Source organism: Crotalus tigris, unplaced genomic scaffold (assembly GCF_016545835.1).
Source record: "Crotalus tigris isolate CLP2741 ecotype Arizona unplaced genomic scaffold, ASM1654583v1 scf7180000018867.1602434, whole genome shotgun sequence".
Lineage (NCBI taxonomy): Eukaryota > Metazoa > Chordata > Lepidosauria > Squamata > Viperidae > Crotalus > Crotalus tigris.
The window spans coordinates 1083926-1098275 of NW_024097246.1; the positions used below are offsets into that span (position 1 = coordinate 1083926).

Genomic DNA, 14350 nt, shown 5'->3' on the forward strand with positions numbered 1-14350 from the left:
ACATAGCTTCATGAAACTGATTTATGAAAGAACTTACTGTGGAACTATCTTTCAATCAATCCTTTAAAAAAAAAAGAGGCAGGTTAAAACAAAACAAAAGCCATTCTTCTAATTGCTTTCAACATGAAGCAATGTGGAAGGCTTGTGAAGTCTTCAAAAAGGGATCGGACCATTTTAATTAAACAAGCAGACGTAAATCCATTTTAATCTAACAGGGATCTTTACATGCTCTACATGTAGGACTGGAGATCTACAAATAGCAAAGAATGTTGTCTATTTTGTCCAATGTCACCAGTCCAGTTCATCTGCCTCCATTTCTTACGTGCCCACTCACAGAAGGTAATAGGCACGCCTTTGTGGGAGGCTACAATTGCAATCTTTTCAGTCATCAATCACCTAAAACGTCTTAAGACATCTATCTGTAGATATTCCTTGATTGGTTAACCTGCTGTGATGTCCTATGTTTTCAATGTACTCTTGAAAGACGGAGATCAGAATGCTAAAGGCTGCAACATCTGTTCTAAATGAAGAGGAAGAATATCTGCAAAACTTAGGACAGTGGTAGCGAACCTATGGCATGTGTGCCAGAGGCGGCACTCAGAGACCTCTCTGTGGGCACGCGCACGTCCCGGAGATGGCAGCTATCCCTCTTCAACCAGCCGCCCGCTAACTCACTGAGGTCCCACATGGCCGGATGCATCCCAGCATGGCTGGTTTCCCTCCCCCCCCCGTCCCATCCCTCCTGGCCTCACATGCTCTCCTTTCCGCGGGCACGACCCACTGCATCGCCTCCTCAGCTGTCGGCTAGCCGTCCAGCTCAGAGGTGGCTTCTCTGAACTGGTGGCAGGCTGCAGAGTCCCAGAGTGTGCCAGTTGAGGGGCCGGCAGGTTGTGGCTGCTGACGGACACTGTCGGCCCCATGCGCTCACTGGCCTCTGTGTGTGGGGGCCGATGGTGTCAGGCAGCGGCTGCCCTGGCCCCTGCTTCACCTTGCCCTGCGACAATGGCACCCCCGCCCTGCCTCGCTTTGCCTCACCCTGCAGGATGAGCCTCCTGCCCACAGCACCACCTGCCTGAGACCCCCTGGATCTTCCCCAACCCTGCCTGGCCCCCATAGGTGTCCCTCCCCATGAGCAACATTAAGGTGACCACGCCTACCTCGGCCACACCCACCCAGTGCGCCACACCCACCTGGCACCTGGCGATACGTAAGTGGGTTTTGGGTTGCAGTTTGGGCACTCGGTCTCTAAAAGGTTTGCCACCACGGGGCTAGGCCGCTCTCAGCCAATGTTTTCCAACATTGGCAACTTTTAAGATATGTGGACTTCCAACTCCCAGAATTCTCCAGCCAGGTTGGAATTCACCCCTAGTGGAGTCCCTGGTCCCCCACCATGATGTATGCTTACCCCGAGAAATGATAAGGATTCGAAATAACTGGTCAAACCACTGGTGGCAGAATTTTAAAATTTTATTTATTTTGTTCATGCACAAAGAATGGCTTTTGCTTGCCAGGAATGTATTTGCTATCTTTTTATCATCATTGAGCATTTGGATTCTCCTTTTAATCCACACAAAGACCTCACTGAAACTCAAGCCTTGTTCAGCTTAATGTATAAAACCAACCATTTGCAATCTTGTACTATCTAAATGTGCTGGACTACTGTTCCTACCATACCTTATAGCCAGGTGGATTATCAACCTGGGGACAACGGTCATTGTAGTCCAAACTTCCAGGATCTAATTGGAAAGCTTGATAACATACCAACCTATCAGACTTCCTATCCCCTTTTAATCTCTAATAATCAGCATAAAATCCACAGCTCAGTGTATAAACATTTTCTGTGGCTTTTCACATTTGGAGAATTTTTCTGCACACGAAATTCAACATGTGAGCAGACTGTGATGAATTTTAAAACCAACTGAGCAGTTCTAGCTGCAGTTTCTTTTTTAAATACATATAAAAATATCCTGCATAATAATCAAAGAGTGCAATGTTTTGCATCTTAAAAAGACCTACTGAAAGAGCTCTTCTGAACAGCATTTCTCTTCTGCAGGCCAAGGAATCCTGAATTACAGTGCCATCTGGGAGAGGAGAAAAAAATAAGGCATATTCAGAATAAAAACAGGAATGCAAAGTAAATTGTGTAAGCCCCTATCAGTCCACTGGCAAACTTTCCAGTATGTAAAGTCTTCCAAACTTGGGGTTTACTTCCACCTCTACTTAGGATGTATCTTTGGCAATTTTTGGCCAGAGAAGGTGGGGCACGTCATGCATCAGGTCTGAGAAGACCTCTGTAGAAGGGATTGAATATCAGAGAATACAGGTTGACCTCAACATACAACTGGTCACTAGTGACGTCAAAGTTACATGGGGCTCTTTACAACCCAGATTTGCAGTTCAGTGGTCAGGGATCCCCTGGTGGTCACATGACTGAAGTTTTGGTGCTCGGCAACATGGCCGTATTTACGACCGTTCGCAGTGTCCCCCCATGACAGCGTTTTACAATGGTTTGGCTGAAAATTGGCACTCATTTCCGGGTTTTGGCAAAAGTGAGCCCATAGCAAAACCACTGATTTGCTTAACGACAACTGCAAAAAAGGTGGTAAAATTGGGCCGGTCACATGACTCACCCGCTTTACAACCGTCATGGCAGTCTCGATTATGGATTGTACAGTTGGGGACCACGTATTCACTTTTCCATCCCATCCTATTATCTATGAACTCCATGTAGGACTGAAGACTGTAGCACAGGGTCCAGAAACCAGCAGTGCTCTTGTTAATGTCTTATTCCGTGTAATCTGCCTCCTTTTCTTACGTGTCTCTACACAGGAAGTAAAGGCACGCCTTTGTAGGAGGGGCTTTCTACCAAATCTCACTAATGTTATTTCCTACGTCAAAACTTTTAACTGAACCTGCTCTGGTTTTTGGTAGAAAGCAAGATTAGTCGGGAGTAGAATATTATCTGCAGATTTAAATTTGTTCCTCAAATCAATTGCTTAGATCAGAGGCCCCCAACCTTTTAGGCACCAGGGATCAGTTTTGTAGGGAAAGGTTTTTCTGCGGACTAGAGTGAAGTGGAATAAAGTAGAATAAAAAGTAGAATAAAGTAGAATAATAATAATGATGATGAAAAATCATTATTCAAGTAAAATGATGTGTCTGCATAATTCCTGGAAGAAAGCTGTGTTAGCAAAAGCTGTGTTAACAATACTGACCTAATGCACATTTAGAAACATTGTATGAAGCAAAACTCTCTTCACTGTATGCCTGTGAGAAACTAACCGAATGATATAACAATGTAGATTTCTCTGTGTGCTTTTTTGTTCCTGAGAAAAGGAAAGTATAAAACTGTAGTTTGAACCCACCCCCTTTGTTCAGAATTTGCTGGTTGTTAATCGCTTCTGAACCTTGTGCAAATAAAGCTCTCTGTTACACCCTCTGGAATTTGTAAAAGTCTTTCGTTTTCCACAAGAAGAGGGGATGTGGTTTTGTGTGCTATCTGCATCCCATGGATGGGGCTTTGCTGGTTTCTGCGGCTCGGTTTCTGGCATGCCGCGGCCCGGTGCCGGTCCACAGACTGGGGGTTGGGGACATCTGGCTTAGATGCCTTCCCCGGAAGAGCTGGTCAGAGAGCTTTGGTATCCTTGCTTAATCCCCACAAGTTAGCTAGCTGAAGTGGACCACAACTGTCTTGGTGTTTTTGAGAGTCCACTAACTCGGTTCTGTTCTTGCTAGAACCCATTCAATCTCTTCTGCCATAAAAAAAACCTCTGGTTCCATGTTTAAATGTGGTGTTTTAAGTTCGACACCATCCTAAGCCACGATTTGTTTTACCCAGCATTTGTTAGGTAAGCCAGAATGACTGAATTCACACACTGCTGTGTGTGGTGGCGCAGTGGTTAGAATACGGAACTGCAGGCTTAGTCTGCTGACCGCCAGCTGCCGGCAGTTCAAGTCTGACTGGCTCAAGGTTGATTCAGCTTTCCATCCTTCCGAGGTCGGTAAAATGAGGACCCAGATTGTTGGGGGCAAATATGCTGGCTCTGTAAACTGCTTAGAGAGGGCTGTAAAAGCACTGTGAAGTGGTATATAAGTCTGCTATTGCTATTGCACCAATACATTATGGCTTCATGGAATTTGTGAACTCAATCAGGGCTCTTCAAATTCTACTCTGCTGCTTAAGGAAAACAGAATTACCTTTCTGGAAGACTCAGGCAGGATCTCGGTCACAGCGTATTTCAAAACAAGATGTGGCACAGATGAATCCCAGGAACGAAAGAAGGTGTCCCATCTGAGCAGAAGAGAAAACAGAGAACGAGGAACTCTGCCTTGGACACAAGACTGAGGCTGCAATCCAAGCCATGCTTACAAGCAAAGAAGCCCCATTTAGATCAACTGGACTTACTTCTAAGTAAGCACCCTTTGGTTGCTAGTCCCTGCTGTCGATGATAACCGTAAAAAATTCTTGAGGAAACTTTTTCTTCTTCTGGTCTCGTTAGTAAAGGCAACTCAGCACTAAGGACATCACTTACCCCATTCCAACCATCAAAATTTTGCATGTAGAAGGAGCCAATGTTTTGCATGCAGCAGATGAGCGATGAATCTGCTTACTTGGGCAGAGAAACTCAAGGGGCACTTTTATTTGGACTTCCCCTCTGAGTGCTTCCAAACAGGACAGACTACTGGAGCATCGCCAAAGAGGATTGATTTGGCCAAGAGGCTTGTCGCTTGAGGGCGAGCATACAAATTTAATAATTAAACCTAAATAAATGAAACGAGGCAGAGGCATTCCTCAGACAGGACTGGGCGCTGCGAAAGGAGAGACAAGGAGCCATGCGCATGAAATGCTGACAGTGCCTGAACATTCCCAGGAGGCGGAATGCAAATATCACATTGAAAAGCTTGCCTGTAGAATATTGGACAGGGCGGCAGTGAGGGACACTTAGGGTACAAAGCAGAAGTTTCTGAAGCAGGTCCTGAACTGCTGGGGGAGAAGCAAAGGCATGAGTTTCCAGCGCTTGCAGGATGGACTCAGAGAATATTTTGACAGGACAGGGCGAGAAGAAAGACTAAAGTCAGCAGAGCAGCAGAGCAGAAACGAAGGTTGCACCCACCGCCATGTTGGGGTTAGTGTATACCGAAGTCACGGTGGCAAAAAGTAACCCCAGCCGTAGGTTTCCCCATCTTTTTGACCCCCGGCCCTTAGCCGGCTCATGAGAAGCACCGGCCAACTTGGCTTAAGAGGGATTCGAGGTAGCCACCCATTTCATTTAAGAAGGTTTCAAAGTTTGTGTTCTGGTTAAAGTTCATAGTTTGAACTCTGCAGACCAGCAAGTACTAAGTTCCTAACAGGCCCGGAATAGAGATGGTTCAGAGTTATTCCTATGGTCACCTGTAGTAAATAAAAAGTACTAGCAAAATGTCAGACACCGAACAAGCTCACTCTTCCTTCCTAACAGATTTCAATTTTACAATGTTACAGTATGCCAAGGCCTTTATATCACAGTTTCTCCATCTTGGCAACTTTAAGATGTGTGGACTTCAATTCCCAGAATTTCTCAGCCAGCCATGTGGTCATCTTTTGCGACCTTCTGATAAGCGAGTCAATGGGGAAGCCAGATTCACTTAACAATCGTATTACGATCTTAACAATTGCGGTGATTCACTTAAGAACCATGGCAAGAAAGTTCGTAAAATGGAGCATAGCTCAACTGTCTGCTTAGCAATAGAACTTTTGGGCTGAATTGTGGTCCATAAGTCGAGGACTGTATGTACTTTCTAAGAATATCTTTGTGATCCATATGGGGGTTATTTGTGTAATATCTTACTTTTAATCTGCCCAACAAATAAAGTTAGGAACTTTCCAGAATTTCTGAACCAGCCAACTTGCAGTATTCTGGTAGCTGAAGACCACCTAACTGGAGGGCACACAGTTGCGAAAAGGTCTGCTGGATTAGCGAGCTGTAAACCACACCTTCCAATTTAAATATAGCTCGACCAAAAAGCCTGCTCCTTTTGGCCACAAGAAAAATCAGTTTAATTTCATGCACTCAAGGGCAATCTAACCTCACACCATCAATTGGGTAACAAAAGAAACCGACGTACACATTGCCAGCAGTTTCCATGTCAAGACTCATTTTTAGTGAATAGGTGGTAGCTTTTTAAAAGCCTACTGTAGTTACCAAAAAGACAACCTGGAATTAAAAAAACCTTTCACAAAGCAAAGCACACACAACACAAAAATCTTGTGCAAGCTTCCCATCTCCCGCATCCAAGTTATAACCGCTGTCTGATATATTGTACAGGTCATCACCTCAAGAACAGTCAGGTTTTAACTGAGCAGTTTTTCTTGCACTACTGTTTTATTCTTTCCCAAGCCATAACTTGAAAGCACTGATCTTTAAGTACTCATCTTCCAAATTCATACACTACCCTTTGAAAAGCCACTGCTATAACTATTCCAATATTTGTTGTCATTGGAACATGTTATCCTTCATAACTTTGTCATCTCTTTGTTTTTAAGCTCCTTTTCACTTCTCCGGCTCACCATCCATCTTTATCCAGTCTCAAGTACAAGAACCTGAAGCTAACAACCACTTTTGCTTCTTTGGTATCAACTCTGAAGGGCTCATGTGGTTAGAATGCTGGGTCAGAAGACCATTAAGAGGTCGACAGTTCAGCAGTTCAAAACCCGATAATGTCAACCATGTGATGTGAGGGAAGTTAGCCCAGAGAAGGAAATATTAAAAAGGGCAGAAAAATATATTTTTCCTCAAAAGGACTTTTTTAAAACCAAACCTGGCCCCAAATCTATCTCTCTGCCCCAAGCAAGACTTTAGCCCCATACAAATGCAGATGTAAAACCATCAGAGAGTTGAAGCCAGAGCACTCAAAAAGACAAAGAGAGGATCTGCACACCCCACCCAAACTCTAGGAGTCATTAGCCCCATCACCTGGGAAGCAGGATATAATAGGATTAAACCACAGATATCAAGGCCTAGACAAACACTCAGAAACAGCCTCAAGGTTCATGCCACAGGAACAGGAAACTATTCCAAACAAGGCTAGAGAGGGTATAAAAAACCTACTGCCCATGTGCTCTTTTCTCTCCTCTGCTCTTTCCTGCAAGGACCATCTTTCTACTTCTTCAATAAACTGTAACCTTCTTCCCAAAGCAGTCTCCATGTTGCTTATTTATTCCCGGCTTGGATGAACCAGGATGAAGACTTACTTCTCACAGATGGAATGAGCTCTTGCCACTAGCTCCAGCTCCTGCCTACCAGCAGTTCGAAAGCATGCAAATGAAAGTAGATAACAGCTATCACTTTGGTGGGTACATTAATGGGGATATGAAAGGAGAGTCCTCAAGCATCCCTCTCAGGTACCACCCTTGTGGTGATGTCACCGGTTAATCCTTTCAACCCGGAAGTGCCTTGGTAGGTGCTCCCAACACAAACTCTTAAGTTCCTGAATCCCGCTTCACCTTATTTTCAATGTTTTCAACATTGAAACGTTTTAGTTTAAACTAAAAAAAAAAAAGTGTAACTTTTCATTGCTATTTTTTTTATTATTTTCAACATGAAAGCTTTCAGTTCTTCAGTTTTAACTTTGGCAGGGATATCATCTGCAGAGTGCTGAACTGTTCTGATCCCAGATATGTTTGCTTTCTTAATTCCCATGGTATATTCAGCAAGTGTTGACATTAGCAATAATGAACATTCTTATGGTTCTAATATATTCTGAGAAAGTCTACTTTCAATAATAATGAGGGGGGGGGGATAGAATACAAACAAATCCCAGAGACAACATTTTTTATAGTTGGACATTTTTTACAGGTTACCCTCTCTCTCCACCAATAGACATTTTTGCCATATTGGTCTTTTATAAACATACCTTCCAGATATATAGCCCCTAGGGCAGGGGTAGATAACCTTGGCTCTTTTATGACTGTGGACTTCAACCCCCAGAATTCCTGAGCCTGCCCTTAATGTTTTTTAAGACTTTCTACCCCCTCCTCATTTCAGCAGAAATTTCATCAACCTATCTGCAACCATTAAGATCTGTAGATTTTTATATTGTACACAAATCTCACTAGTTGTACACAAAGGACGGCAACCCACCACCACAAGGATAAACATAAGTCCAGCAGAATTTACCACAGGAGGCTGGTGAACATAAGGTTAGGGTAAAAAAACAAATCAAAACAAGTCAAATTCCCTACAACAAACAAGTTGAAGCATTCATGAGTTTGGGTGTGCGTGTGTGTGTGTGTGCGCGGGGTGGGGGGGCAGGGATTTACTCAGGCTTTCAAGTCAGTGTTGACTCCTGGAGATTGCCTGGAAAGCATGTAAGACAGTGGTTCTCAACCTTTTTAATGCCGCGACTCCAACCGGTCGTAAGTCGAGGACTACTCAACTGGTGCAGCACCGTTTGCAGAATGGGACTTTTGGCGGGCTCAGCAGCGCAGAGACAGCCTGGACAATTCCTATTGACTTTTGAAAGCCAATAGAATTAGACTCTATTCAAGAGAGTCTGTTCTATTGGTTTTCAAAAGCCAATAGAATAAAAGGGAGTAGCACAGCTAAGGAAAAGGGGAAAAAAATGGCAGACTGCGGTTTGGCGACCCCCGTGAAATGGTCCTTCGACCCCAAATGGGGTCCCGACCCACAGGTTGAGAACCACTGATGTAAGAGAAGAATCAGACTACCCTGGTGTTGGCTTTCCTCACAATTTTGGCAGCCCCCCCCCCTGCCCTGCTGATCATATACTGCATAATCCCAGAGTCTGCGCTTGTTGAGGATTTGGGGAGATGGAGCCCAGATGTTCAGAGCAAGGCTTATTCCATGCATTTTCAGGGCTACAGACAAGACCCTTTCCTGGATTGCAAGGACATCAGAAGCACGTGTTCTGTCTCCCGGCCACGGGAAGCTAAAATCTAGGCACGTTTGGTCCTTTGCAGTAAAATAAAAACTACTCCAGAGTCCATCTCCTGCGCTTTTTCAACGTCACACGCCACGAGGCGTCCCCGAACTCTGAAGAAGTTCGGGGACATCGGGTGACAGCAACGCCACCTATCAAGGGCAAAAAACAAGCTCTCGACAATCATCATTTGTTCTCTCATCCCAGATCTGGGCTCAACCAAGGCGCTGGGCTACTGATCCCATCATCCCCCTCCAGAGGGCCACCACCGCCTCTCCCCCAAACGGATCTCTGGAGGGGCTTAACTCCCAAGCCAACGTGCCGCGCCTGGATGGGAGTTGGAATCACCCACATCGGGGCAACCAACGCGGACGGAGCTTACCCGGCTGTTTCCGCCGCTTTCTCCCGGACCCCCGGAGCATCGCACGGACTTCGGGAAAGAGCCGCCGGTCTGCCGGGTCAACGAGCCTCCCGGGCAAACAGGCTTTTTGGAGAAGCCGCCTTCTCCTAAACTGTCTGCCCGCCGAGCCTCAGACACGCTTCGCCGCGGCGATGCCATCGGATACAGCCCGCCCGCAACTGCACTCCGCTGAGATCGCCGGGCAGCTCGCAAAGCCTGCCGGGTCTGCGCGCCTGGACCCGAATTTCCTCCCTTGTCCTCTCATTGGCTGGACGCGCGGACCTCGCTCAGTGGCTCTCCTGAGTTCGGAGGGCGGGGCGAGAGGCGGAGCCTGTCCCCTGCAATTCTTTAGTCTCCGCAGTGACGCTATCCCATGAATGCGAAATCAGGTGTTTTATTTGTTTTATGTTTTAAATAGCAGTGGTGTTGGAGAAGTAAAGAAATTGAGAGAATTAAAAAGGTAAAAAAAAGGAGGAGCAAAGGATAAACATTTGAAGATAATCAAGGTAATGCAGTTTCATTATACCAACTTCACTGCCTCATCCTCAGGGCAGCGAAGTAACATTTGATTAGTTGGATTATTTATTTAATAGCAATATGGACCGTGCATCTCATCTACATGACTCTGAGTGACTCACAATTAAAACAGAGTTAAAAAAACAAAAATAAAAAATAACGTAAAAGTAGCAGTGGAAAAGATTCGCAACCAACTCCAATCAGCTATGACATGGAATCACCTGAATTATCAGGGCCCTTATAGTAATACAGGTAGTCCTCGACTTACAACAATTCACTTAGTGACTGTTCAAAGTTGCAGTGGCACTGAAAAAAGTGACTTATGACCTTTTTTCACATGACCACTGCAGCGTTCCTATGGTCACATGATCAAAGTTTGGATGCTTGGCCACTGGCTCATGTTTATGACAGTTGCAAGTGTCCTGGAGTCACGTGATCCCCTTTTGTGAACTTCTCACAAGCAAAGTCAATGGGGAAGCCAGATTTACTTTACAGCCGTGTTACTAACTTAACAACCGAATGATTCATTTCATAAGAAAGGTCGTAAAATGGGGCAAAAATTCACTTAAACGTTTTGCTTAGCAACATAAATTTTGGGCTCAATTGTAGTCGTAACTCTAGAATTAGCTGTAGTGAGTTCATAGTTTGATAGGAGGTAAGAAATGTACTGGTAATTGTCTCTCCTCCTAGAGCAGGGGTAGGCAACCTCGGCTCTTTTATGACTCGTGGACTTCAATTCCCAGAATTCCTGAACCAGCATGGCTCAGCTTGGAAACCTCTCCCTTTCTCCTCAGCATGGCTGGCTCAGGAATTCTGGGAGTTGAAGTCCACGAGTCATAAAAGAGCCAAGGTTGCCTACCCCTGTCCTAGAGTAATTGGGGTTTGGACAATATATGTGTTCAATAAATTATTAATATACTCTCTCTGACAGCTTCTTAATAAGGGGCCACATAAGTACATTTCACAAGTTTAAATAGAAATGTCACTGCCATAGGACCCACTGCACCTCCTTATGGCAGGGAAATTACAGGGGCATAGTCATTCAGGAAAGGGAAAGTCCTTGACTTATGATCACAACTGAGACTGGAAAATTCATTAAGTCATTAAGTGGGGCATCACATGATTGCACCCAATTTTACAATTTTTTTTGTCATGGTCGTTAAGCGAGACATTACATGCCCATGGCTTCCAGCCTTCCCTAATTGACTTTGCTTATTGGAAGCTGGAAGGTCACAAATGGTGATCACATGACTGCAAGATGCTGAAACATCCATAAGTGCAAGTCAGTTTCCAAGTGCCCAGATTTTGATGTATGTACTGTGGGGATGCTGCAATGATTTTAAGTGTGAGGATCAGTCTTAAGTCATTTTTTTTCCACTGTCATGCTTTTAATAAATATATCTGCTCTCCTCGCCTTTATTCTTTCAAACATGGATTGTATTTTGGCCATCTCTCTCCTCTCCTTTATTCTTTAGAACAGGGGTCTTCAAACTTGGCCCTTTTATGACTTGTGGACTTCAACTCCCATAATTCCTCAGCCAGCATGCCTGGCTGAGGAATTCTGGGAGTTGAATATCACAATTGAATTGAGTTGAATATCATAAAAGGGCCAAGTCTGAAGACCCCTGCTTTAGAACAAGCTTAGCTGACTGGGGAATTTTGGGAGTTGAAGTCCACGTATCTTAAAGCTGCCAAGGTTGAGAAACACTGCATTAGAGGGACTTAGAAATTCTTTCTTTTGCCATTGTGCTTATGCATTGAAATTTTTTGATTAGCTTTCCTGTCCCCAAGACAGATTCATTCTCTTAAGATCCCGCTCTCAGCTTCGCTAAAAGCAAGGCCTACTTTCTTAACTCCCACCCTCCCTTTCTCCCCTTCTTCATTTTGGAAAGTTCGTTGTGCAAATCAAGGATTAGAAAAGCCATCTCTTTGTTGGGAGCCTTGCGTGACATCCCTTAGCAACCCAAATGCCAACATTCTGCATTTTGTTCCTTTGTTTGCCGGGTTGCACCCCTCTCCCTTTTACCCCCAAGGTTTGCAATTTTTTTCATTCCTTCACAGACTTGTTTTTCTTCTTCTTCTTCTTCTCATTTCCTTTGTCCTAAATTTCAGCCGCACCAGCTGCATCGGCTTTCAAATTTTGCTATAGCTTCAATAATCCTTCAAAGGGACATATTAAAAACTGTCTAGACAAGGAGGGGGCTGGTGGGATGTACCCAAATGGCTATATTCCAGATCTGGAATCTTTTTCCATTGTCTACTTGTTTTTCTTCTTGGAACCTACAAGGTTAATTTTTTTCCGGGGGAGTATGGACAACTCTCTCAGCTGAATCTTGTCTTCCAATTATATTCAAATCCATAGAGGGATATACTTGCATCTCTCTCTCTTTATAGATCATTTTATTATTATGGTTCATCGCACAGTCAGCCAGATGTTTAGACTGGATTTGTCATTTTTATCCACCTATCAATTCCTTCCTAAGGACCTGGGATAGGCATATATTGTTGTTTGGTGGTATTAAAGATTGTTGTTGTTGTTGTTGTTATTATTATCAGCTTTTATTTATTTATCTATTTAACAAATTTATATAGCCACCCAACTCACACATAGGTGACTCCTAGAGAGCTTACAGTTAAAAATCCCTTCTAAAATAAAACCCCATACAAAGCCCCACTCTACTGATTTTTTCCCCCATTCTTCAACAACTTCCAATATCTAAAGGGCTGCTACAAAGAAGAAGGAGTTAACCTAAGAGCCATGGTTAGAATGCAGTATTGAAGACTAATTCTGCCAATTGCCAGCAGTTCAATTCCCACCAGCTCAAGGCTGACTCAGCCTTCCAAACTTCTGAGATCAGTAAAATGAGGAGCCATTGTTGGGGGCAATATGCTGACTCTGTAAACAGCTTAGAGAGGGCTGTAAAGCATTGTGAAGTGGTATATAAGTCTAAGTGCTATTGCTTTTCTCCAAAGCACTTGAAGGCAGGACAAGAAACAATGGATGGAAACTAATTAAGGAGAGAAGCAACCTAGAACTAAGGAGAAATTTCCTGACCGTTAGAACAATTAGTGGAACAACTTGCCTTTAGAAATTGTGGATGCTCCATCATAGGAGCTTTTTAAAGAAAGATTGGACAGCAATTTGAATGAAATGAATAGGGTCTCCTTCTGGAGGTGGGTGGACTAGAAGACCTCCAATATCTCTTCCAGCTCTGTTGGAATTTGCAAATTGCAAATTCTAATCTGGAAATAAGTATCATTCAACTCATGGGGGCTCACTTTTGAGATGATCTGTACAGGATTGTACTGTGAAACACGAGAACAACAAAAGTTGTTCAGTAAATTCCAAAATTGCTGAGTCAGGAAGGAAAAACTCTTAGACAGAGTGTCTTAATCAGAGTGTCTAATGGTCTTTAAAAAAAAAAAACCCACAATAACGTGACAGAGATGTTAGCTTTTATGGACAGAGATTGTCAAAGATAAGGTGTCTTGGCTGAAAAAGCCCAATCTAATTAGTAGATCATATTGCAAATGGTTGCTGATGATTTTGAGGACCAGACAAATTTCACATGGATGTAATTTCTCATAGATGTAAGAACTCCATGAGACATGATGTTACTAAGCTGTAAGGAGTTTTATACATCGGACAACTTACTTTAGAGATTTATTTCATTGATCAAATTTCTACCTCATTCAACTCACCTAAGTGACTGTGGGCAGTTTACAAATAAGGTAGGGGAATCTAACAAATATAGCTGATACAGAGACAGAGTCTTTGGTATGAGTATAGAATAAATGGGTCTTTTAAAACTACTTCCTGTATTCGTTCATGAAAATCTTTGCACCATAATGGGTAGAAACTTATCAACTGTATCCTTGATTGTCTTACAATACATTTTTTTTCATATTGCTTATAACACACGAAATCTTTCAAATATTTGTTTTCAAACTACACGAGTGTGTGTGCGTTAATTTAAAGACATAGCATAATATAATCCACTAGGTGTCATCCTAAGGCCTTTTTTCCCATTTCTGTCATCTCATTAATACAGTCCTCTCTCAATCTTGATATATGACATAATGTTGGGTTACAGTAACTTTCTCCCTCCCCCATTCTCTGCTCCTCCTCCCAATCAGAGTGACCAGCTTCATCTCAATATTGCCTGTCAGTGTACTTGCACCCTAAGCAGAAGCAGACAACTATTTAAAATCAAATAGACCAGCGGTTCTCAACGTTTGTGTGACGGCGACCCCCGTCACACAAATGTTATGCGCATGCGCGGCGCCACCCCCCGCGCGCGGTGTGCATGCGCGGCACCACCCCCGGAGGCGCGCCGCCGCCCCCATGCATGGCGCGCATGCGCGGCGCCGCCCCCCGGAGGCGCAGCGCGCCCCCGGAGGGGAGAAAATGGCGGATCGCCGCCTTTGGCGACCCCCGAAAAGAGGTCGATCGACCCCAAATGGGGTCGCGACCCATAGGTTGAGAACCGCTGAAATAGACAGAACTTCATACAT

At 44.0% G+C, this 14350-nt stretch overlaps 1 non-coding gene across 1 annotated transcript; it reads right to left on the reverse strand.

The window, feature by feature from the left end:
• Nucleotides 1–232: 232 nt before the first annotated feature.
• Nucleotides 233–365, reverse strand: LOC120314281. The gene has a single exon (XR_005558388.1). It is a non-coding gene; the product is annotated as a small nucleolar RNA SNORA38 (small nucleolar RNA).
• Nucleotides 366–14350: the final 13985 nt, after the last annotated feature.